This window comes from Nothoprocta perdicaria, unplaced genomic scaffold (genome assembly GCF_003342845.1).
Source record: "Nothoprocta perdicaria isolate Ctin4 unplaced genomic scaffold, notPer1 scaffold_152, whole genome shotgun sequence".
In the NCBI taxonomy this organism is placed as follows: Eukaryota; Metazoa; Chordata; class Aves; order Tinamiformes; family Tinamidae; genus Nothoprocta; species Nothoprocta perdicaria.
Genome location: NW_020454672.1, coordinates 1,060,745 through 1,082,649, shown reverse-complemented (window position 1 = coordinate 1,082,649; position 21,905 = coordinate 1,060,745). Strand labels below are relative to the sequence as shown.

The following is a 21,905-nucleotide window of genomic DNA, read 5'->3' as shown; positions in this document are numbered from 1 at the left end:
AGATAGAAGCTTGCCAAGGACAGACGACAGTGCGATGTTGTTCAGAGAATGAGTGAATCTGCCACCAGTGAGTATCTCTACTGTTTGGGTGCTGATAAATTGAATATATTTTCTAGATTTCTGACTATTCCAAGCAGAACAAAAACATGAAGACTAGAGGAACAGCAGGTGTTTTTATAGGAGTGTTTCCCACCTGCAATCTCGTGTGATTACAGTGAGTATCTGTGGTATTATACCAGAGGGTCTCCTCTGCAATTTTGTCTTCTGTGACACACACACTCCAGCAGAGTTGAAATCCTCATTGAGAGCAATGCACGGGGGCTATGAGTACAGCCTACTCCTGGGTGGCACATTTAATATGAGCCTGCATGAGTCAAAGTTGCAGGGTCTTACCAGGCAAACTAGAGCAGGTCCTGGATCTGAGCTGAATCCAACATCTCTTTTCATGGGCAGCTTCTCTGTAGTGGTAGCTATTTTAGATGGAGGCAATGCTACAGCACCCCAAACTGCTCTGGTTGTGCATTAAGACAACACTCTTGTCTCTGCTTTTGAGACCACGGGAAAACTCCATCTAAACCTGAACTGAGCAGCTCATCTTTTAGAAAGGACCCCTGACTCATGCTTGACTCATGCTACTCATTCTGTTAGCCACCTGGACTATATTACATACCATGCAGAAGGCAGAGAACTTATTTCACTGATGCAAGACTACTATAGATTTCTCTTACTGAATCCCCCAGAATCAGGGACCAAGGGTCTGTGATTATGGAAAAAGCTTGTCTCACCTGGAAGATTTCAAGACCAGACCAACTTGACTGTTGTCCTGACTACTAGCAGTAGTCAAGCTGCAATGGTGATGTACTTTGATCTTTTTATTTTTTTCTATCCTTCTTCAAGTGGTAGAAATCTTTAAAAAGACAGGATTGCTTATACTGATTTTTTTAAAATCAAATTAGTGCAATGCATTTGGATGCCAGCACACCAACAGCCATTAAACAACCTGCACAATTAAATCTATGAACAAATTAAACCTTGCACCTTTGGGATGTGTTATACTTAGGAGTGATTATTTCATTGGTTTTCTAACTTGAACACTCTATCCTTCTTGTAAAATCACACAAGATCTAAAAAGATCTCTTACAGCAGGATTAAGCCTTTACCTGTGTCTCACTTCTAGCCCAAGGTACAGACCAACATCAAAGAGCACATGGTGTTTAAGGAACACATGCTCTCTCTCTGTTCTCTTTTCAGGATTTTTCCCTTTCATGAACTGTGTTTGACAATCCTTTAAAAAGTGTTTCTCTGTCCATCTTTCTGGTCACTGACAAAATAAATCTACTTTTTCACTAGTGCATTATCTTTCACTATAAAATTCTGTCTTTCCTGCTGAAAAGTTACTTGAGCTATTGTTGACATCAAGGATATTATATGCTAGACTATCGTTCCAGCCCATTTTTCCACTGAAGAACTTCTCACTAAAGCACATCATTATGATTATTTGGGTCTACATGTCCTCGTTTTGTACTATCCTGACTGCTGAAGTTAAATCTGGGAAGTCTACAACATAGCCTGCAATATCAATTTATCAGTCTGAAGGCTCAATAAGGAACAAGAGACATATGTTCTTTATAGTTTTGTGGTTTCTGTACTTGACAGTCAGTATTATGAATGCTCCCATTTATTTAAAAGTATAGTTTCTGTGCTTGTGTGTGCAACAGCAAGAAATGGAGAMGATATTACAAGCACACTAACATGCACGTTTGCACACCCCTCTAAAATCTACACTCGCTTTTGCCACAGATTAAAAGCATAACATGCACTACACAATCATACACCAGCTGTCATTATTGCAAATCAAAGAATAACTAGCCAGAGAGGAATCCTGGGTTAACCAATACCTTATTTCATGCAATTACTGATCCTTAGTTGCCATGGAACCTCATAGCCAACCTTGAAGATCAACAAATCTGAGRTATTTCAGAGAAAAACAAAAGGGTAAGAAAATAAAAATATTTCAAAGTTAAGGACCTCTATTCGGTATGTTTTCCCCCAGCCCTTTATATTTCGTATAAAAGGTAACTTTAACATAGGTGCTTAGGCTGGTGTCAGCTGTAACTAAAGGGCAAAAGCAGAGAACAAGTGTAGCCTGCTTGYGGCGAGATACAAACCTATAGACTGCTGTCATCTGTGCCACCTTTGGTAACTAAGGGATTTAAGGTATAGCTCTCCATGAAGTGCACTGCAGTGGCTTACTGTAGAGGTGGGAGGCATGGGTTACAGGAGCACACGCATCTCCAGATAATACGAGGCCTTCTAGACGAGAGAGGATTTAAAATACATTTTCTATCACTGTTGCTTTTCCTTTAGCAAGTGCCAGAGTATGACCACAAAGGAGAAATAGGCATGTATCCAGAAAAAAATGCAATTTTTGCTGTGTCCTCTGGCTATTTTCCATTCCGTCTTATCTGAGTAGGACTTCAAGAATCTGGCTTCATCTGTGCCCAAGCCTCCACACCATTGCCTGCAGACTGAACTGGCTGGTAGCTTTATTTATTGTGTTATAACAAACTGTGAGTCTGGAGCACTGTAGCCCCTAAAAGCCACATATACAGTATCATAACTTGCTACTTTTAGGGTTGCTTTTCCTGTCCTAATTTATATACTTCCTACATTGCAGCACATACATTTACATGGTTAAGGTTCAGACTGCTGAGATTAYACCATACTGATGTATGTAATATAAATGCCTAGACAGATGGATGCAGTATCACAGATTTCTAAAAGGAGAAGAACTTGCAAAACCAGACGCTCACACTCCAAGAAAACTCATTTGCTGGCACAGGGGTCACTGGAAATAGAAAAATGTTCTCAAGTCAAGCACTGCTGACACTGGTATATACACTTTCCTAGAAAGGAGAGTCTATCCTGCTAGGCTTTCTGGAAATGATGTGAGAGATAATGATTTTCTTCAATTTTTTGATTGATAAAAAATGCAAATCTCTTTTGGGGAAAAAAAAAAAAAAAAAAAAAAAAAGAAGCCTGTGGCATAGGCCACTTTGCAAATACTCTTTCCCTTTAAATAAAATCAAGAAAGGAGATGCTAAAACGAGGCATCCTATTAATTACACCAGTATCTGTTCTGCAGCTTTGATGCTTCACACACAGAGCAGATTATTTCTAGGTGCGAAGTAGCAATGCAAGTTTAAATCACTGAAGAGTAAGCAGTCTGGACGGCTCACAGATGAGACAGTCTCTCTGTTAACTGGTAATAAAGCAATAAGACAACAGGTGCCAAACCCTCTGGGTATTTTTGATAAAAGAAACTTGCTTCTCCTACCGAGGGAGCAAAAGACCGGCCCAGAGAAGACAGAAGGGGTGACTTTGGTACCCCTTTGTAATACTGCTATGGAAAAAAAAGGCAAAGGCAACTGCTACTCCTGAATAACTGGCTGTTTTGAGGAAGGATACAGGTAACGTACAGCAATGCTAACATTGCCATTTAGTAAACTATTCCATTTTTGCTTAAAACAAACGGAGTTATWTTGCTGCTTTATTGCTCTTTGCAGGCTCCTGGAGAGATAACATGGATACATGTTAAAGCAGCTTGCTTAAAAACGTCAAGGTGATAATGAAGCAAGTAATAATTCAAGAAAAGAACCTAAAGCTATAGAAATCCATAAAGTAAAGAACATATTATAGGAAAAGACTTTTCCCTACCTAGCTGTGCTATACCATGCTCTCTCACAGTTTCTTTCCCTGYCTTTCATCTTACACTTATAACAGCACTGTTGTTATGCAAGATGGGGAATCATTCATTTTAATGTGAGACTAGGCATATTACCACAAAAGCAGAGACAGAGGCTACCATTTTGCTGATTACCTAATTAAAGAGGTCTACAGTATCAATTCTTTGCAGTCCTTGGCTGCACACAAAAGATTTAATGCTGCATCTGAAAAGGCRCATGTACATAAAAGCCAAGAATTTGTTAACACTTCTGATTTCAGTCTTTTTCTTTTCTTCCTCGTGCTGCAAAAGATACAGCTCTCACTCTTTTCAACTGCTTAAAAAAAAAAGAATAATAATGACAGGTAGATTTGCTCATTTGTAGATTCCCTGAACCCTCGACACACTGACTGAAGGAAAGTAACTTCAGCCAGAAAAGAGATCCCCACAGCACCACGGTGAATAATTCATCACCGCATTTTCCTTTCCATCTCCTTTTGTGCCGGCAACGTGCACGACTGCAAATATTGTAAAGCCTAAGAGCAGCCCCAGACAAGGACAAAACACACATAAAACTAGCAGGTTACCCAGCTCATATAAAGGCGGCTCCGGCTCAGCAGAAGCCCCATCACTCACCCCAGAGAGATTTCACTTGCACGGACGGGGAGGCCAGGCGCCGCTCGCCGCTTCGCAGGACCCTCCGTGCGCGGATGCCCTGCGTGCCGATGCCCTGCGTGCCGCTCGCCTCTCCCTCGCCTTTATAACTAAGGCAACCAGCAACATTCGGCTGCCGAACCTGATGAATTATGAAACGGTGGCTCCCAGGCTCTCATATTTTACATCATAGGGGGTGGTCATCCGGCATGCACGCTGCCCGGGTACATATCTCCCGCTATACCTCATCCTGACAAACACATCGGCGCCGGCGGCGCTGGCCGCGATTGGTGCTCGGGATGCTGAGCGGAGCTGGGCGCGCGCTCCCACCGCGGCCTCGCTACCTGCCAATCACGGCACCTTGTTAAGGTGGGACGACGGAGCAGCGCTGCACCTGATAGGGTTTCTTCCCCTGGACACTTATGAATGCAACGTGAAACGTATCTTCCAATCTCATCTCAATACCTTTCTTYGTATCTTCGGAAACTATTCCCTTCTTAAAGACACAGCTCTTGTGCAGTGACTAATAGCTCTTGACTCCCAGTATCACAAATGGAAATTATCCAGGAAAACTCCTTGGATATTAATATAAGATTAACCTAAAATCATTGCTTCAGGTAGGGTGACTGCTAAAAGCACATGCTAATTTGGGTAAAATGGTGTGTACATTTAAATATGTTCCTTACAAAATGCTGTTAGGTTTTAAGGACGACCTATAAATTATATACAAATCTAATGCTTTTTACTTCTCTAATGCTTTCTCTTTCCATATTCCTGTGTTATTTTTAGAATAAAAGTATACATACCAAGCAACAGAATCAAACCATCAGAACTCACATCAGTCAATTACATTGAACAATTTTAAATGGGTTTAATTACAGCAACAACAATAGGAATCATTTCACAAGTACAAATCAGCACTTGGAATTTTCTCCTAGCAAGCAAAGCTATCATCTGTGGTATTGATACGAACAGGGATTGGTCATGGAAAAGACTTTTGTATGGAAATGTGTTTTTTTTGAAAGAATAGAAGTTGCTCTTTTACTGTGGTACCTGATTTTTGTAGGTATTTTGCACAAATTTGAAGCTATTTGCGGGAGTGCAAGATGTATTTAACACTCTGGGATGACTTGCCCACTGCTGGYCATGACTATGAGAGGAGCTTGAATACCCTCATTCCCGGTGCCGTAACGTTGTCCCGGCATTGGCTCTGCCTCCCAAGGGCAGTGAGCACAGCTGGGCATGTCCAGGATGCTGCTCCACCAGCAGCTGAGCTGGGGAATGCAAACGTAGCCCGGGCGGCTGCTCGAGGTGGAAACCCAATCCTGGCTTCCATCTGGAGCGACTGATGTGCGTCACCACGTGGGAGCGCGGTGTTGCATTTCATGCATAGCAAAAAGCCAGTCCTATATATATTCCCTGTGTCCCCTTTGCAGCTGCTTGCTTCCCCCTCCTTGCTCCTTCATCTACAGCACCTTCTTCACCAGAGCATACATCATCAGRGCAATGGTTTTGATGTCTTTCTCTTGGAGGAAGGGGTGGCTGAGATCCAATAACTGGGTTCTCCAATAATCCAATATGGGCAGAGGGAAAGAAAGAATCCAAATTATAGACTCTGGATCAGTGGCCAGCAGCAGAAAGATCTGTGCCACTGGACTTTGTCTTGCAGAGCCAAATTTGATTCTCACGGATCTACACTTTGATTTACACGTTACGAAGGTTCTCTAAATTGGCCCAAGAACATTTTTTATTTTCTTTTGTGCTCCAGTTAGAGTTTTCTGATGTATTTTTYCTAAAACACAAGATTTAAACCATACAGGTTGGAGTGCCCTAAAAGGCATCTRAATTTTCTTTTGTTTTTCTCTTTTAGCCATGCAGGTTTGAAGAAGTCCCTAAAAAMTTATGTAAATTTGACACTGACTTCCAATAATTTGACTGAATCTCCTTGACCAATATAGCACTCAGCTCAAAACTCAGCTTACAAATATTGAATTAGAGGGGTTTAAAGCTGATCATTATCACAATAATATAGCACACTGCAATATATTATAGCGTTATGTAGGCGGCATGCATAAGGCACAGTCTGTGGTATTACACAAGAGCCACAGAAATATTGCAACCTCATTTCACACTCGCTTGCAGTATTTATTTAGTTATCCTGGTTTCCATGTTATCTTTCCATGGAAGGTATTTCATAGCAGCTAGTGCCACAAAATTCAGTGGTGTGATGAATAATAAATGAATAAGTCAATAAAGCCTGCTACCTTCTTGGTGAACGGATACACTTATCTCAGAGCCCATGTCCTCTAGGCTCTGTTCATACATTCTGCTGCTCAGTGTGAGGTTTAGTATTTGAACTTTCTCACTTCACTGACAGGTGTGTGAAAACCATGTACGGGTGTCAGATTTATATATACCTACACAGTACGTATTTTTTAAGGCATTTGTAACAAAGCCATTTGGTAATGCCTTCRAGGTTCTTTGCTTCAAGCTGCAAATCAGATATGATTTAAAAATGGAATGACAAAAGGCTTCCCATCTTCTGCCAAAGCATGACTTCTTTCTTCCACAGCCACGTGGACTACAGTGACTATTCATAACAGATTCATTTGCTATTTAAAGAGCATGCAGAGATCACTGGGGAAAAATCAGGGTTACAGCTCTAGAAGAAACTAAGGAGGCTTTAATTTAAGAGCAGCTACATGCAATTTTTATTATATCAAGGTCACAGATTAACTAGTGGAGTTAACACTCTGGGACCTCCAAAATGGAGGAGTGCCAGGTCACTAAATATGTGTCAAAACAGATGATTTCCAGGCTATTCTGGATAGTGCGGCTGATGAGTACACTAATCATTAATTCTTGCCAAGTGCCCAAGGAAGTAATCCTGCAAACTAATGAGGTATTTAGTACCTCGCATTTAGCAATTAGGCTCTTCAGTTCCTTTAGTGAATTTTGTCAGATCTACACTGGTAAAAAGAAAACCTTTTCATTACAATAGCCCGTAGAAGGCTCCATCAGAAAGCATCACCACAGCTAAGAGCCTGCAAGGCCGCTAACTTGGATCTCTCTTCCTACCCCAGCTATAAATTGCTTATGAACTTAGCTCATTTCTGAGATCCCGCTTTTTCTTCCAGGCTGCGAATGGCCCAGCACACTTGTGAAGGTCATTTAGTACATTTGCTAAAGGGCACCACTTGTTACGCAGAATTTCACTGCCTACGCTTTATGAAGGGTAGCCGGCTGAGAGCACATCATTGTTGCACCTTCTGAACAGAGAAATCCATTAAACTTTTAATTCTGTCTGAGATCATTGAGGRTTTTTTAATTTCACAAGTCACCCCGAAGCCTTAAAATTAATTTTATCCCCGTCTTTGGATGTCTGTGGTCTGAACCCAGTAAGAATTCATCTGTACATAAATGTATGGGAAACAGTACCATAAACTGAGTCAGATACAAGATTTCATTGCTGTAACCTACGTACATCATGCACTGCAAAATAAATAGCAATGACAAAGTAAATGAATTTCATTGTCACAGAAAGGTTATGGAAAAATTATTTTCCTCTCAGTATTGCATATTTTCCATTTAGGAACATCTTTTAAACAGAGTTTCAGTTTAGAAGATCAATTCTCAGGAGTACAAATGAATAAAGCTATATATTTAGATTAGTTAATAAATTAGTTTGAACAGAGCTTTGAAGGGAACAAGTACTATTTCTGTGATATTATTTTTCTGAATTGCAGTACTTTTTTCCTCAAGTGACATCCTTTTTGCTGCAAGTGCAAACTACAGCCTCAAGTTCTCTTTCTGAATGAGGAGTGTATTTGAAAAAATACAAAAAAAAAAAAAGGGAATTAAAGAGAATATTCAGCTAGGTCTGAATGATAGACACCCTAGAGAGTGGTTCTACTTGTTAAAAGGCAACAGAAAGAACTTGCTTTACTAGTGAGGGAGGCTGAACTCTCTTAGTGGGGGCTTCATAGCCTCAAGAATATGAATGATCTTATTAGTACTAATGAAGAGCTGCTAACAGGAAGAATGGACAGGTAGCACTTTCTCTTTRAAGAAGCTTCCTGGATTTTGATTTGAAAAGCCTTTATACCACCCCAGGAACCTGGGATGATACAACAGTCCATTTAAAAGCCAGTGGATTTCCCAATGGCAGTCTGAGACTTTGTACAAATGCTGTCTTTCTGCGAGCCTTAGATCACTTCAGGTGGTTTAGGGAACTGGAAACTCTGATGCTATAGTTGAGGATTCAAAATTGTTTTCTTTTGTTTCTGAGCCTTTCATTTCCCCTTTATGTTCATGTTCCTCAAGGTTTTCTTTCTGTTATTTCCTTTGAATGAGTTACACTGTCTGAAACTTGATATTCAAGCCCAAAACAAATCATAAAGGACTCACCAGTTTCATGAGCTGGAAAACAAGCTCAAGACCCGCTTTCTATTAGATAAAAGATTAGGTTCAGTGCCAAACCAGACAAACATCTTRCACGTATCTTTTTCAGAAAGGAGAAGGTCCCTTATCCACCTCCTGATAAGCTTAGTGCGGGCAGCAAAAGAATTAACAGCTTTGTACGGAAAACGACGGTGGAGTGACTGAAGATTCTCCTGTGATTTGCAGTCTAGCCCTGTTATGTACTCGCTGGGGTGGGAGGAGTAGGTGGCTGATTTGGGGACAAAGTAAATCAAAGGAACGGCACAGTTAACTCCTCCGAGAACGGGGATGCAAATCTGTGTCAGCCTGGCATAATCCTTCCCGTTCTCTGTAGCAGTTCCTGATGCGTGCGGGAAGCACCCGCTCAACAGGTGATAAGAGACACAGAGTGTGCAGTGTGTGGAACAGAAGAGAATGGCTTCTTTGCAGCGGCTCATGACAGCACTGCAAGGGAATCGGCAGAGCTATCTGAAATCTATAGAAATGCAGCCCTCATTTGCTGTAGGCAGCCAAACCTAAGGGGCTGAGGAGGCCTTTCACACTCATTACAAGCTGCTAGCACACGAATCAGCAAGCACACCATTTTAGATTAAGTTTTTCCCTSTTATATTTCAGGAAAGAAGATTTGAACCTCAGATGACTAACAGTGGGGCAGATGGCAGAGCAATGTAGAGATAGATTCACGCAGCTCCATATGAAGCAGCTCAGATGACACCATGAGTGAATGTAATCTGCTGATATTGAGYTCCATGGTTATGCTGCTCCTGGAGTTTGAACGTTTAGAACAGTTTGCAATGTAGACAAGGAAAGGTATGACAGCAGGTGATACTCACACTAGGTATGTGCCAGCCATTCCTGCAAAATTTACTTCTGTGATTTGTTTGCCCATTACTTGCAAATATGCCAAAAAATACCTCCCAGCACGGAGGAACATATGCAATTGCAGGAGCATCAAAATGAAGAATTGCTCTGAAGAGAAAAGAAGAAATGACTACTCTGTTGGGATATGGCAAACTTCTCCAGTCTTCCACGGTTTTTAAGAGTGCTGAAGCTGCAGAATTTACTGTCTTGGCTCCAAGTCACGCCAATTAACTCATCTCTCACCAGAAACCCTTTCTGTTAGCTATGGGAATTGCCACCCTGCTGGGACTGTTTTGAGGGGACGTTCGTGTCTCATGCATTGCCATGTTTCCTGGGCACTTGGCAGTCGTGACTGGTGAGTATCTGGGCAGGAGCTGCTCTGCCGTGCAACCATCGATGGGAAAATGTTTGTTGCCTGATCACATTTGCTGTTTTTACCTGACAATTAAGTTCCTCAGAGGGAAGGAAATTAGTCTGAGGTTGAGCTCAATTGGACATTTAAGAAGAGATAATCTTTTGAGGGTTGTGTCTAATGGGACCAAGAATCAGGACAGTGACTAGATGCTCTACTCTTGAACTAGTTACCGCTCAAGGATTAATTAGGAGTGGAAAAGTGCTCTAAGACCTTTAGCAGAAGAACAGTAGAATTAAAAGAGGAGAAATATAAATACTTATTCTTGTTTCGGCTACAGGGTTAGCATGTCCCAGTGTAACACTACTGAAACAACTCATCCTATATAGGTAGAACAGAAAAGCATTTGATCAATCTTGCTAAAACGATATAATGGATTTTTTTCTGGAAATAAAAATGAGTTGAACAGAGACTRCACATGTTAAAGCTAAGGACATGCAGCTCTAAGCACTTCAGTTTCTAGCTGTCACCCTGACCAGCTCTCTGCTAAATGACTGAAMTGAAGACAAGTTTTATAGAAAATACATTCCAAAGTCAACAAAAGAAGTTAAGATCAGCATGGGAGAGGAGAAAACAAATTTCTTTCTCTTCCTTATCCTAGGAACTCAAAATTGCATTTCTATCAGGGAGTCCTGGAGAAGGAAAGAAGGGACAAATAGCTGGGAACCTGCAGCACATGCTGCAGGAGTTTCCTGGTAAAGATGCTGCTTTCATGGCTCAGTTGTTCAATTCAGCACTAGTTCTTGCAGGTACTGAGAAAATAAACTAAAAATCGTGGAGAAAATAAACTAAAAATCGTGATGTACTTAAACTGTAGTGATGCATGCCACCTATGCACCTTCAAAGCAAATAATTTATCAGTGGCTGAAGAGTTCTAAGTAGTGTTCTTCTCCTGTCTTTTTGGCTGCTTTTATCCACAATTAGGGAAACAAAACAAAACAGCTTTAGATCTCTCAGTGTTACTGTTGCAGAGTAGACCATAATATGTATCAATCTGACAGATTATAAGAGAAAACCATAAAAGAGAATATTCTTGTTAAGCATGGTTACAAATGAGAGGAACTTTTTCATCTCCAGTTCTCAAAGGACATATCTGTTAGTCTTTAGAAGCGTAAAATGACAGAATTTACATAATCAAACGAGAACAAGAAAATTCCCAAAGTGACTCTGAGGTGAATATGCAGAAAGTGGACATTCTGTGTTATATTCTGTGTTATTCTATGTGAGGAGCAACTTCTTTACTGTTAGGGTGACAGAGCAGTGGAACAGGCTGCCCAGGGAGGTTGTGGAGTCTCCTACTCTGGAGGTCTTCAAAACCCGCCTGGATGCCACCCTGTGYCACATGCTCTAGGTGTGCCTGCTTGAGCAGGAAGGTTGGACTACATGAACTCTAGAGGTCCCTTCCAACCTTAAATATTCTGTGATTCTGTGATTCTGTGATTTATCTCCATACCAAACAGAGAGTTAAGTAATTATATATATATATATATACACACATATATATAAAAGTAAGCATATGAGGAAAATAAGGTCTTGAAACAAGATGACCCTTATGAAGAGAACATTGTCAACAACTGGTCATAAAAGGCTAAGGACAAATAAGAGCATGGATGCATATGGAGATTGTAATCACTTTCATATCTCAAATGACAGGATATGCTCTGACCCTGCAGATACCCTGATAGTCTGTTATAAATCAATAGAAAAACAACATCCCTGTAAATATCATCAAAGTTCTGGGCATGCAAAAATTAGATTGTGTTAGAGAGTTATTTATAGCAGTTGCATTTCTGCATTCTGAATACACCTTAAACATAATGAGGAAAAACAATTCTCTTGAGTTTTTACTACTTCAGTTTGATTGCTTTGTTTCCCAGCAAGCCTCCCGTTGCACTTCTGCACTTCTGTTCTCATCCAGTGAAAGAACAAGGACTGCTCTGAAGATAGAAAATGAAAACCACRCAGGGTGTGTTTACCTTACCCACATGTCCTAACAAAAAGAATCTAGGGAACACTGCTTTGCTGAATATGACCAATGAATAGAGCTGCACAAATCATTTGGAATGAATACGTGGTCTCCTCTTTGCTTTAGGTTTACTTCTGTTTCTTCATGAGTTACTTGTTATTGCAAATTAATGGTGATACAGTCCATAGTAGATGCTCTCTGTCTATAGATGATTTATGAACACTGTTATTAGTATTTAAAATATGAGAATTTTTGCATAATCGTGTACTGTATCTTTGTTTCCTGCCTGGTGAGGTATAAATATTAGCACTATTTCTTCTGCAAATATTCACATAGAATATACTAATTATAAAAATGTTATTACCAATGAGTTCTTATAGACTATGCTTGGAAATGTAAATGATTGCAAACACCGCTGAATAATGTTTAAATGCATATTTGTTTCATAGTTTTAGAGGTATGTGTTTGGCTTTAAAAAAACAAAACTATGAAACAGATCATTGTGAAAGTAAAATCACTGTCACCATTTTTCTTCCTGCAACATGGTTTCTATATCAATGTAATAAAGAACTTACTTCTATACCTTACTTCATTTTCAGTTGAGTGATTTCAATATATGAGTCCAGATTTCAACTGCAAACTTGTTGACTTAAGAAAACTCAGGGMATGTTAAGGAAAATCAATTAACTGTAAGAAATCAATGTATGTTAAAACTGAAGCATGTTAGTATTCATGGATGAACTTTAGGATCACAACAAATATTAGATTAGATGCTGAAGCTGAGTGATTTTAGGCCTTTCTACATGAAAAAAAAATCAYCTTTCTTTCTATGTAATAAAAGCATAGTTTATATTCAGTTTGTTAAAAATGAGGTGCATACATTATAAAGAGTAATGATGGAGGGACACCCATTGAAGAAATTACCTTAGCCCTTAACACTATACTGAAGAAGAAAAATGCCATCATACAATATGTAATCTCTGATGACAGCATTAAAGCCATACTTATACCTATGAAAATATTTTGGAAAGCTGTTTTTTTTAAATTTTATTTTGAAGTAATGTTATTATAGGTGAAAGAGTGAAAGAGCCCCATATTAATTTAAACTAATATTTTTTTGACGTATGATAAATATTTATGGCTGCTGAAGTCTACAGAATATTTCATTTTTTTTTTCAATATCGAAGACTCCTTAATTACAGCTGAGAGGCAACCTGCTATCGGAAGACACATTCTGAATGCATGGAACATTATTAGGGCAAGGATAATTTTCCACCTCACTTGGTAAGTACACGGGAAAGTTGATGAAAGACTCATGGCTCTAATTTTGCAAAACCTTGTTCATCTTTGCAGCTCCGTGCTAACATATGAGAGGAAAAAAATGACAAAATTATTCGGCTTATAATACAATTTCTCCAGGTCTTGATCTAGAGGTATTTGCTTCTAAGCTTAATGTATGAATGGATATCTTGTATTCTGACACATTTTATACTTTCTTCACACAGAGGGTGTAGACAGTGCCAGGAAACAAAGCGAGATGGAGACAGAAGATTTTCCACAATTTTGACTTTTAGGCAATTTACATAGGAATTAGACATATAGGCTTCAAAAATCACTGTAAAGACCAGCTATATGTGGTGAGCATGTCCAGCGCTGGGACGTTCTACAGGGATGGTGGCTCTGCACTGCTGCAAGGTGGTGACTGGGCTCCTCCACAGCATGACAGGACATCTGAGAAGAGTAGGCAACTAACTGGGAAATACTGATTGAGCTCCTTGTCTACTAATGTCCTGTAGTATCAACATCAGAAAAATAAATGATTATTAGAAAAAACAAAGGATTTTTTTTTAATATAAAATAACCTATGCCCTCAAGACTGCAACAGGAGTTAGATGTCTTTAGATATCTGAGACTAAGATATACTGTTGTTGATGGTTCCCAAACCAGTATTTTATGAACAAGGAGTTCTTTTCCCTTTTTTCCTCTGCATCATTCGGACAGTGCTTGTTGATAATAGCCAGATGGAGCATTGTCAGTGAACAATTTCTTCTGTTACAAGACACATATCTTTTCCAAGAATATTAAAATATTTTATTTACTAAGTGCAAGTGACAAAATCCTGTAGCTAAACTTTTAAYCATTTCTGTTTTGCTCTTAGTCATGATTGTACCACTTTAGCATAACATGTTACTGTGAGAGTGAAAACAAAATATCTTTCTATATATATATATAATATAAAAGACATATATAATATGATATTTTGTGTATATATATATATATGTAAAAAGATATTTTGTATACTTCCATATCTATCTATCTATCTATCTATCTATCTATCTATCTATCTATCTATCCATCTATTTAAGATATATATCCTATAAATATCTGATGGATAATACCTCCTCCAGCAAAAGTAGTATTTGGGGCTTTAGAATGGGAAGAAAAACTCAGATGGGAAGGAAAAACTGAGCATAGTTCCTCAGTTTCTTTAGTCTCAGCACCTATACAAGTCCCATCTGTCTTGTCAAACACCAAACCAAACCTTCATAGAGCCAGCTATCATATGGAAAGGGATAAAACTAGCAGGCAATTTCTCTAAAAAATTATTCATTCAAGTTTTCTACCCATGTTGAGGAGACACTTTTTGCTGACAGTATTAAAAGCGAGCTCCTCTCACAGAAATGTGGTGGTTATCTGGTTGCTGTGCTGCTCAGAGCAACTTCCTCTGCAACTGCAGCTRTAATATACCTCTGGTCCCAGGAACAACCAGCTTCTCTGAGACTGTCAATTCAGAGCAAGTGTGGGATCTGCCCATACACTTTTCTGCAAAATATTTATTATTATAATATATATATTTGACAAAAGTGTTTGCATTTTTCCAGGAACAGCTTTGGTTCCAGGATAGCTTTAATTTAAACATTTTCTGGATAACTTATTTAGCTGTCTTTTTACAATAAAAATTATGAACCAATAACTCAATAACAGTTTTTCTAGAGCAGCTTTCTACCATAAAGAGGTTTATAAATACTTATCGCTAGATAAGCCTGAAAGGCAATTTTCACGTACAGGATTCTTTACACCATTTACGCATACTTTATTTACACTTAAATGAAGATACACAACCTGCTATACACTCACTGCATAACAAATTTCTGTTATATTTTACATGATATATAAAATATATATCTTATAAATATCCCACGGAAAACATCTCCTCAGCCAAAAGTAGCATTTCCAGCTTTAAAATAGTAATGAGAAAACTCAGAGAAAACTCTCTGCATGGATATATACTGAACCCTGCTACACATTAAACATATTAGTACACACCATGCAGCTTTGAAGTATAATTTCCTAGTGCTTTTCTTAAAGATATGATTACTTATAGTGCCCCACTAAAAAAAAAAAAAAAGATCTTTTGTTATAGTTCCACATAYTATCCACATGAAATAGGCTTTAAAAGATGCGTAATTGAAGTCTCACGAACTAATTTTGGCACAGTATACAAAGATTACTTACAAAGCTGTAGACTTTCACTGTGAGCTACACTGTAGTATGCACTGCTTAATTATTAGTTCTATTTGGCTTAAGTGAAAATATTTTTTTGGTAAAAGATCTATATTACAGTCTCTACTTTCAGAATCACTAAATAATTGAATTTGGGAGGAACTGTCGAAGTTCACCTGCTCCAGCCACCTTGCACTCAAGGCAGGTCCTACAGCAGCTTGTTCAGGGCCTTGCCCTGCTGTTTCGAATATAGCCAAGGATGGAGGTTGCACAAATTTTCACCGCGAAGGTTGTTTTCTTAATATCTAATTGGAATTTCCTTTCTTGTACCTTGGCTCCACTGTGTCTCACTGTCACTGTGTAACTCCGAGGCAAAGCTGGCTCTGCCTTCTCTAAACCAGCTGAAGGCAGCAACAAGTCTATCCCCACTCCTTCTTGCTTAGAGCACAAAGCACCAAGATTTATTTATTTACTTGAATAACAAGTTCAGAGGCACTCAAAAGAAGCAAATGGATTTTCCAGTAAATATTTTATGCCTATGAAATGCTGTGGAAGGGAAAAATATTTGATGACCAGTTTGTGAGCATTTTTCCTGTCCCTTTTGCCCTTGCATTTTTTTCTCCACTCTAGCCTGCTTCTCTACTGCAGGAAAAGTTCTGGAAAGGGACACAAAGAGATCCCCGTAAATGCAGATGAGAAATTCATGGTAGTAAAAAGGGCATCTATATGCATCTATACGCATAACCAGGTATAGCAGAACTATAGCAGCACAGAAATAGCTAGAAAAGATGGGCAACTTTGTAAGAATTGCCTTCAAAAGCACATCAATAGTGGGAAAAAGGTGGATCTTAAGTATCCTGCTTCATTCCTCTGGTTTAACCTTCCTATAATTCACAAAATGGATTGCATCTATAAAACAATAGTAATAACCATATGTATTAATTACAGATTAAAATGCTATGTAGATTTATGCAAATTGGCACACAGTGCAGCATTCAATCAATAATAAATAGGGAAATTGAGGGTGACCCTCAAGTTCCTGGTCTGCTGCCAGCTCAGGAGCTGCAAAGATGGTATGGTGCCAGCAGGTTGTGCAGCACACAGCAGTATCTATCCACCAGGATATCTGAAACAGAGCATTTATTCCTGGCACTCCAGCCTGCTGACTGCAGGGGATTAATGTAGTTAAAAAAAAATGTCTCAATACCACATGTTCACATTCTGCACTTCTTGAAGCTCTAATGATACGACGATACCCTTGGCTTCCAGCCAGCTCTGCTTTAACACTCACTTGTGCTTGCAGAAAGTTGCAATGTAGTACTGCGAGCCCTGCTAGAGAYGGCTTAAATCCAGTGTCACAGCAGCTGGTGCGGGCCAGAGCTGTGGGTTTTAAATTAGACATTTGAGACAAAGGTCACAATTAATAACTCAGAAGTTCCCAGCACTGCTCTCTGGCTTTGAGGTTAGCTGGATGATTCCCCCTTTTCAAGAAGGAGCAGACCCCACATGCAGCATGGACCAACTCTGCTCCATACGACACCACCTTCTGCTGCCTTTGACACTGGCACTCCTGTTCCTTCCTTCATGCCCCTCTCAAAAGTTCTGTGGACTGTTTAGGGGGTACAAGCTCCCATCTTCTGCCTGCAATCCTTTTGCTTGTCAAACATCCAAGTTTCTCCTAGCTTTAGCCACCCTCAGTTCCTTCACATTGTAGGAACACTCTCCACCCCACCCAGGGACTACGTCTGGTCCAGTCAGAAGAATTCAGAATTGTGAATAACCAAGCAAAAAAGCCAAATTGTCACCCCCATGACTATTTTCAGGGCCATATTTGATCAGAATTAAAACAGAGTAAACTGATTGTCAATGACGTTGTTTACAGAAAGCTCCAATTTTGGATGTGTATCAAGATGACATTTGATTCTTCAAAATTGTCCTCTCCATACACTCAAACAAGACAATTATTTGCTTTTATTGCTATTGCAAATCTGAAAAGTGTTTCAAGACTTCCATAAACCTATGGTAAAGGCAATTATTACAATATGTGCTTTACACTTTCTAGAGAATTAAGGATTCAAGTATATGTCAAACAGGAAGGTAAGTGATGGTGCTAGGAGGGGGGCTATCCCRAAACAGAACAAACAGAATTTTCTGTTTAATTTCTCTATTGTTAGCCATTCTTGATTCAAATCTACTTTTGTTTACATACCTGCATTTTCTACTAGGTTGCCTGCCCTTAACTTAGGGCACAATTCCCCCTTTGGGCTGCCAGGCTGAATTTATTGCATTATTCCATATGACTGCTCAGCATGTCATGTGAGCACTGAGACTGCACTTACAAGATAACACACTATTATTATTAACATTGCTCAAAACTTTTGTATGAATAATCAGTTATCTTCTTTCAAGCAAATAATTATTTTTATTAGCCATGCATTTGTGAGCCTCTATGCAGAATTTGCCATAAAGACATCTGAGGACAAAGGTGCTGTTGATAAGATTCACTGGGCTCATCTGAGAATTTTGCCTCTGTCCTTACATATGGTTTGCGGATTTTTTTTTTTATTTTCATGTAATCATTCAAGCAAAAAGTACAGCAGAACTTGCCTCTAGAGGAAAAAAACAGAAATCTGACAGATGTCCTTGTAGTGTGAAGAAGCTGCTAGCAAGAGAGGCACTTTGGACCACGCGGATGCAGGGGCTCCCTACTAATGCTGTGGCCAGAGCCAGGTGTGTTTGATCCCAGCCTCTGCATACACAGCTCTCATGCAATGGAAATCCTAGCATGTGGCTAAAAGGTGCCCAAAGGAGCCCCTATGTGTTCTCTGAGACCCCCAGAGTTTGTCAGCTGAGGGCCAAGCCATCAGACAACATCCCACCATGTAGCAAAAATGGATCTTCCATCACCACCAATTCCACTGATCAATCTTCATAGCAATAGACATGACTCTAGAAAGAGTCAGATTCAGAAATTTTTCCTGGTTCCATAGCAAAATGAAGGAAGTCATAAGAAATAAAAAGAAAAATATAACAGCTAATATAAATCAGAACGTACCAAGCATAGAAAATTACAATAGGTTCTAAAAATACCAAGGGAATATAGCTGGCAGTAGTAAGAACAATAAAAAGGATTCTTTCAATCTATCAGGACCAAAAATAGGTCTGAGCAATGGATCACTAAGTGAAAAGAATAAAAATGCTTATAGTGATGCAGGACAGAGGGAAATATTTGCTTAGTATTTCTGTTCAGATTCAATATTACATTAAAGGATGAAATACCCATTAAAATTAGAATGTGCTTATTAGAATTAAAACCTAAGTAAAGTCTGAAGATTGTTAACTGGGAATGGAAGGTTATATATATACAGGCATGATTAATTTATATCTAAGAGTTCTTGAACTGACAGATCCTATGACTGCTCGATGGAAACTTTCTCATTAGAGCAYCCTGGGCTGCAGAGGGAATTCCAGCTGACTGAAGGAACTGCTCTTGCAATGGGACTTCAGGAGGACAGAAAAGATTCTGAATACCATTCACRTGATTTTCTTTAAAATAGGTCTCCACAAACAAAAAAAATCAACAAAACATTTCTGACTTTGAAAAGATGAACTTTTTTTTTTTTTTTTAAAAAAAGCTTGTAAATGCAATAGTGTCTTGGAAAGTGTTTGAGTTAACAATGTGGTTTCTTCTGATTAAAAATGTATGCCTTAAAACTCAGTAGAATCTATATAAAGTGTCGGGGAACTGGCTTGTGTCTCAAAAACTGCTCTAAAAATAGAGAATGCTTCTTTAATGAAGATATTTTCAGTGGGGTTACACAGGGTGAATAAAACAACACACATTTTTCAGAATTTTCATAATTTTTCTTTGAAGGTAAAGTTGCTTTTCACTAATATTGAGGGTGTAAAACAAAGAACGGGGGAAACATTGGGGAACATAAGCCATATTTCCTGACCGAGTTAAATAGTTCATTTGTAAAGCTAGTCCCAGTTGAATGAAATCTGTCTGAATATAATCAGCTAATATCAATAGAGAGGAACAACAAATGAAGGCCACTACTGGAGACTGCATGGAAAATGCAGTTCTTAAAGGGATTTAGAGCAACAACGGGTGGACAATTCAGAGGGGGTTATATCTGAGACAGTGATCTCAGCCTGGGTAGGCAAAAATGTGCAGCCTGGAAATGTATATTTGGGTTCTGATGGCATTGGTATCACAGTACCCAGAGTATCGAAAGAAAATCTACTGTCAAAAACCAGTGCCCCAAACTAGACAGAATGAACTTGTCAAAGATATGTTTCATCTTTAGATTTAACTTCACTGAAGATGCAATTTTGTTGCATCTGGCTTTTGTGATCCGCACTGTGGTGCAGGATGAAAATCAAGAGCATGTGATACACAGATATAACAGAGTAGCTATATATAACCACTAATAGTAGTTATGTAAGGCAAGGGCCGCAGAGAGTGAATTCTACAAAAATTACGCTTTTGCCTTCATTTRCAGAGCACTAAAGGACACCATGCAATTAAAAATAAGTTATAGTTCTATAGGATTACAATTTTAAAGTACAGCAGTATTCTATACTTTATTACATTCATAGATTCTCCTTTTTGTTTCTCTCTGTTTAAGAGACTTTTGCAATTTGTCTTCTCTTTACTTCTGTCAAGTATTCTGTGGGTGCAGGAAACGACATCAAGATTGCCTCGTCTAGACCCTGGCAATGGAACAAAATTTCAATTATGAAAAAAAAAAAGAGGAACTGGGAAGAAATTAAAAGCTAAATTTTGCAAATTCAACCTATCATGTATTAAAATGAATATATACCTTAAATTACAGGTATGTACTATGTACTAAATACGGGTTTGGTTTAAAAGATGATGGCAATTTTCAAGGCATTTTATAATGGCTTGAAAAGTTTAAACGAAGCAGTTTGATAAAAAGAAAATACTCAATATTTGCTAAAGATCTCTGGCMCTAAATGAAACTAATTTGAACAGTAGGCAAATGTTTACAGTGTAAATAAGAATCTCTTATTTACAGAATACAGGAAGTATAAGAAAGCAGTCAAAGCACTTTTTCTCAGCTTTGCCTCTTTAAAGACACCATTGGCATCAGAATTGCGCTCTCGGAGAGGTCTTCATCTTCTCTGAGAAGATGTTTGGCTCTGTTTTCCATATTTTTCCCATATTTGTTCTCTTTTTCTAGGTCTTTTTTTCTGTTTGCTTTAGCAAATATAATTTAGATTTTAATTCTCCTAAGCACTTGGGGATCATGAAATGAAATGCATTATAGATGTGTAGCTACTCTTATGAACTAATTAATGCTACTTTAAGAAAGAAAAAAAAAAGCAGACAGAAGCAATGTGGCTTGTTTGTTGCTACAGTAATGTTTGCAATAAAAGGAGCAGTCACATGGAACAAAGATGTTCTCTTGTAACTAAGCAATGCACATCTCTTCTGTCATCTCCAATTGGCAATAATTCATGTCAGAGTTCCATGAGACTTTGGGATAAAAGATGACTGGCAGAGCTTCCCCTCTTCTCGGAAACTGAGTTAGATACTTAGTGCGGCACTAGATCTGCCGTCTCATCTGTAGTTTGCTTTGCATAACGTCGTTGTAGGCACTGACGCACAAGACGAAGCGGGGAGCTCTGGGTTTGTTCAGCTGTAAGAGAAGGCGAAGGGAGGATCTTATTGCTGTTGACAACTACCCTAATGGGGAAGTCTAGAGACGATGGAGAGAGGCTCTTCGCAATGCACAGTGAAAGGATGACAAGCAATGGAAAGAAGTCACAGCAAGTGAAAATCTTTCCCAGTATAAGTGCAAAAAATGCCACGATGAAGGTGGAAAAATACTGAAACCTGAATAGCTGCTGAATTTCCATCCTTGGAGATGCTCAATATTCAGGACTGAAATGGAGAAGGTCCTGAAGCGCCTGGTGTAGCTGGCCCTGCTTTAAGCACGAGGTTGGGCTAGATGACCTCCAGAGGTTCATTCCCATCTAAATTATTCTGCGATTCCACATAGTTTTTTAGATAGTTCTCAAGGCACCCTACTCATCCCCTAGCATTCGTAATATATGGATTTAAAGGAAGGAAGTTCATCATACTACTTCTCTTTATGTTTCATGAAAATAATGTAAATTTTCCTTCTACTTAAGTCATGTTTCTCAGCTAGAGACACCATAAGTATTTCCACAGTATCAAAATGTGATATTAAAGAAAGATGGTGGCACTGAACTTGGTAAAAACAGTAATCAGAATGGGCCCAAACTCTCACCGACATCCCTCCATTTCACATCTATCTTCTTCAAATTCTACAACAAATATAAATTCATCATAT

General features: G+C 38.9%; 1 protein-coding gene across 2 annotated transcripts in view; it reads right to left on the bottom strand.

Annotated features, from left to right (window-relative positions):
• The window catches only part of DLG2 (discs large MAGUK scaffold protein 2), a 597,632-nt gene that overhangs the window by 113,161 nt on the left and 462,566 nt on the right, over positions 1-21,905 (bottom strand). Inside the window, exon 1 of one of the 2 annotated variants that reach the window (XM_026034917.1) lies at positions 4,361-4,408. The exons of the other annotated variant lie outside the window; for it this stretch is intronic. The gene's annotated coding sequence lies outside the window, so the exon portion shown is untranslated. Of the gene's footprint in view, positions 1-4,360; positions 4,409-21,905 lie in introns of those variants that run through there. 2 annotated transcript variants of the gene reach the window in all.